General features: G+C 39.0%; 1 long non-coding RNA gene across 2 annotated transcripts; it reads left to right on the forward strand.

The window, feature by feature from the left end:
* Positions 1-600: 600 nt before the first annotated feature.
* Positions 601-3673, forward strand: LOC144987247 (uncharacterized). 2 transcript variants are annotated; one of them, XR_013651120.1, is made up of 5 exons: positions 601-1095; positions 1468-2598; positions 2719-2851; positions 2957-3161; positions 3273-3673. It is a non-coding gene; the product is annotated as an uncharacterized LOC144987247 (long non-coding RNA). The 2 variants fall into 2 exon arrangements; XR_013651119.1 differs by having other exon boundaries at positions 601-2598.
* The last annotated feature ends 1301 nt before the right edge of the window (positions 3674-4974 follow it).

A 4974-nucleotide genomic window follows, 5' to 3' on the forward strand; every position in this document is an offset into this window, starting at 1 on the left:
AAACCATACAATCTGTGTTACACAAATTGATCACTGACATGAATCAGTAAATCTATCGTTTTTCTTTGTTTTTTCCTTTTTAGGGTAAATCTATTGTTGACTTTAGAACTTATTGTTGACTAAATGTTTTTATTATTATTGATTAATCATTATTTTTATTTATATATTTTTACCCTTTGTGCCCTCACCAGGATTTATGAGTAAGCCTGGCTGCAGCCTGCAGAAGTGCTCAACATCGTGGAATGCTGGAACGCTGTGGAATGTTAACCCCGCCCACGTTGAGCCTGTTAACCCCGCCCACGTTGAGCCTGTGCATTTGATTCCCCTTTGTCAGTGCAGTTGTGATTGCAGGAAAGGGGAAGAATCAGTGGAGCACATTTTGTCGTTGTGTATTGTATGAGGAAGAAAGAGGACAGCTGGAGAATAGAGTACGGTTGATAAAGGGTGAACAGCTGAGTTCGAAGAAGTTCTTGGGAGGGGAGGAAAATTTGAATGGTGCAATGGTTTATTTTATTTATTTTTTATTAGGTAGTCCCCCACTTTGACCCATACTCCAACACAATAGGTGATGGTAATGCACGTCGTGGTTGTTGCCCCCCCCCCCCCCCCCCTGCCATTTTAACTACAAGAAGTCAGTGCAGTTCTTCTGTTTCCACGCGCAGAGACAATTTCAAAATGGAGGAACGCATCGACAAAAAAACGGTAAGTTAATGAAATGAAAACTCTTGTGATTATTGTTCGCTTTTCCACCACAATTATTCCATTACACTGCAGATGAGGCTATTTGAAGTTTTTTTTTTTCCTGCCGTTCTAATTACGTGGTTCAGGTTTTACACGAAGCTAGTTAGTTTTAGGTTGCTGCTCTCCTCTGGAAGTTTCTGTCAAGCTGTTTGTTTCTTCCAACGTCGGTAGAACTTTATTTCACCTGCATTATTTCTGTATTCAGAGACACGATACGGTTTTAGTCGACGGTGACAAGCCAACGCTGAGAAAACAAAACGTTTTCTATTGTCCTTCCTTTTTGCTGTTACAAGAAGGATGCAGAGCATGCAGTGGCCCTCCACATGGAAACCCATTCTTCCGTGAAACACAAAGGTACATCTAGTGTCAGAATTCCCACCCTAATCCCTAAAAACTTTAGTTCGGGACTATCTGTACTGCCCTGGATTTTGAAAATTAAAATCTAATTCTTGAGCGTTTTGCAGGACGTTGAAGTTAGCTCCCGGTAATTGTTATAAAACCACAAGACCTGGAGTGCTCAAACCTGGATTAAATTATAATGTAGATAGTAAATAATACATTAAACGCAGTTTCTGATTCAACTTCAGCGTCGTCCTTAGGCTTATGAATGTGAAGAGTGTAAGACAGAAGTAAATATTTTCCCGTCATTCCTCATTTAGAATTCAGTCATCAAATGTGGCTTAGGATGCCGACGTACATCGCACTTTCACTGTTGCTATTGTCCAGCAACATTGGTCAAGAGGTCACAGTTTTTAAAGCATTTGGGATCAAGAAGAAACGCCTAGATGGAAACCAGAGGCCAGAACAGTGACTCCATCGCAGCACCTTCTGGCACCACCACAGCCCTCAGAGCCCCCATCGCAGCAAAAACAATTAAAGGAAAGATGTAAGATGCAAACTATTACTTGTCCTCATTGCAAATTGGATTTAAAAAAGAAAAACTTCACAATGCATTGCAGGAGGAAACACACAGCATTTTGAGTCAGTTTCCCAAGAAAGATTTTTATCCAATGTGTGGATGTAAAAAATGGTGTTTGCTGTTGAGAAATCATTCTGTGGTCTATCAAAGCCTGTACATGTGAAGAAACCCTGGGGGGTGAGTCATAAAATTGTGTGTGAGGTTGACCAGTGCCAGCTCAATAGGGACTTTGCCCACAGAATGCTATCCTGTGAGTGCCACCATGTCAGATCTTTACAGTACTGCCCACGAGCTGACAACCAACATGTCCCTCTATCTGAGGAGACATTGGAAAGCATGGTAGAGCAGAAGTGGTTTGGGGAAGAGTGGAAGGCCAGTCTGTTGCACTGTAAAAAAAACAAAAAGGCAGATGCTGAGGGTGTGCCCCTTTCGGTGCAGTTGACTGTGGGTGGTCCACCATCAAAAATTCATATCTCTGTCTTTGACCCAAAAATCCCATATTATGGTAGATTGGGGTGATTGTTGCATATGACAAAACAAAACTGGCATTGTTCATGCTCTAAAGCAAGACAGTCCTGAAACCATAAAGCCATTGCAAAAAGGCACCTCTGTCACAAATGGGGGGTTGTTTCAGAAGGTGAAAGTACTGAGGCAGAGTTACCTGACCAATCTCAGGATTCCAGCAAAGATTCAAGCAGCAGCACATTCAGTTATCCACCAAATGACAAGTCCATTTTAAAAATGCTCAACTACCTTTTGACATACAAAAAGCTTCCAGCAGAACTACCCAAGGCTCTCATTGAACAGTCAAGAGATGGGAGAACACAGGACAGCTTTCCAAACTACCTAATCCCAGCAGAAAGTAAATGCGTCGAGTGTGAATACCCAAATCATAACCTCAAAAGCCAGGATCCTGACAAGCACAGGTGTAGTTGAAGGTAAGTACTGTTACAGGTCCATCCATCACATTGTCATCTTGGGTGTGTTTCAGTACATGAGTCTTAATTAATTTGAAATTGCATATAACCAATAACAATAGTGTATTGTTTCTGTTTTAGGTGTATCAACATACAGAAAGTAATGTCTCATGTGTGGTATGATATATCAATACCAGCAGTGGGAGGATGGCACCCACAACTGACCACGTAATCTTGTCTTTACCTGTGCCTCATGATAAGAAATGCTTTACAGGTGAAAATATATTCTGATTATTTGCATGCTTGGAAAAATGTTAATTGAATAAAACTGTTTAATATGAAATAGAATCACATTAGCCCTGTCATGTTACTTTTTCAGACACACACGGCTGTCGGTAAAGTCATAGAAATCATCGAGACCACAGAGAGGGTGTCCTTTCCCAACAAGGAGAGGGTACTTCATGCCTATCTTCACTTTGAGGCACTCACAAAAGATGAATACACGTTCGCGTGCGTATCATGTGGATACAGTCCAGCTGTCGTTGGAATGGATCTTCACAAAAAAGGTGTCTTCAGTTTGCCAGGTGAGTTAATTAAGCTTTTATATTCCCTTATGCATGGTCATTTAAAACATGCTCATCTCTAAGTTAATGATATAATATACTAATATAATAAATAATAATACTGTTTAACAGTGATGGAAATCCAAAGCCACCCGGATGATTATGATGATGGTAATGTTGACATAGTGGACTTTTGGGATGCTGTGGCCAGAGAGATGGTAAGACATAGTTTGATCCCAGGTAAGAAGTTTAAATACACAACAGTGTAAATACACAACAAGTGTCATGTTTTTTGCATTGTTGGTGCTACAAATGGAGAAATAATCACTAATACTCATCCCATTTGATCCCAAAGTTGGTAGGAAGAACCCCTTTCATTCTGCCCCCAAGCTATCATCACTGGTCACCATGGATTGGCCCACACACCAGTCTAGTTCAGTCCTGAATATGAAAAAATTAAAATAGCCAAGGAATGTAACAAAGAGGAATATGACCTGATTAACAAGGAGAGTCTATCTGATGAACTTCTTAACTTAAAGGTAAACTAGAAGGAGCTGCATTTCCAGAAGAAAATGCAGGGTTGAATGCTATAATGCTGAATGAAAGCTGAATTTGCTGAAGAAATGGCTGAACAGAGCTGAAAGAGCTCAACATTTTAAAAGTAAAATGGTTAAAGTAGGTAAAAAACTGTGAAAGAAGTTAAAAAAAAGATTTCCTATGTATTTTAATGAAGCAAAAATCCTGGGAAATCCCGGAATATCTTTAAAAGTTAAAAGATTTAAAAAAAAAATCATAGCAGGAAAAAGTTGAAAAAGTTGAACATTGTAATAGTAGAATGGCTAAAATAGGTCAAAAAATGTAGAAGGAGTTAAGCATGAAAGCTTAAGTTGATACAAAAATGACTGGACTGTTGAAAATTTGAGGATGTTGCTAAAATGGTTAAAAGTGCTAGCATTGGAATCAGCATCATCAACTGACTCAAAAAAACACTTTGTTTGAGAGTATCATATTGTTAAAAGCTACATGTTCTAAGTTGACAGAAAATCCACTTTTTCCAAAATGGCGGCTTTCCTATTGATTTTATCTCCATAGCAACCATTTTATGTTTCGGTCGCCTGGGGATGACGAACAAATCGACGTCAGTTTCAAACAAATCGGAAAAAGTAAACCTTTGGACGTCCTTAGCAACGAAGTTTTTTTGCTAACCACGCCCACATTCCTTATATGTCCAGATCCAGTGAATTTCAATATGTTCAGTTCCAGCCATGGATGAAGTTTATTGCAACATTTGCTTCAGATTTTGTCAAAAAATGCCCACCAAACAGTAGGTTGTGTTGCCATCCCATAATAATTTCAAAACGTATGTTGAAGTCCAAAGCCTTGTGAGCATTTCAATGTTTGAACGGTGCCTCTAGCTGAAAGCTTGTTAAAGTTATAATGCTTGAAAGCAACAAAGGTTTTCAAGGATTCTCCATGTATTTAAATGAAGCAAAAATCTTGGAAAATCCTGGAAAATCTTGGAATATCTTGAAAAGTTCAAAGATTTGAAAGACTAAAAGTCGTAGCTGAAAGGAATAAGCTGAAAGGGTTGAACATTGTAATAGTAGAAGGAATAAAATACGTGAAAGTTTGAAGAAGTTTAAAATTGCCTCACATTTTGGCACAAAATGGCCGCCAAACTGTAGGTGGTGTTGCCATCCCATAATAATTTTGAACCTTATGTTGAAGTCCAAAACCTTGTGAACATTTCAATATTTGAACGGTGTCTCTAGCCAAAAGAATGTTAAAGTTACAATTGTTTAAAGAAGCAAAGGTGTGGCCAATGGAGCAAAAA

The sequence above is a fragment of the Oryzias latipes genome, chromosome 18 (assembly GCF_053564925.1).
Source record: "Oryzias latipes strain Hd-rR chromosome 18, Olatipes_Hd-rR_3.1".
In the NCBI taxonomy this organism is placed as follows: Eukaryota; Metazoa; Chordata; class Actinopteri; order Beloniformes; family Adrianichthyidae; genus Oryzias; species Oryzias latipes.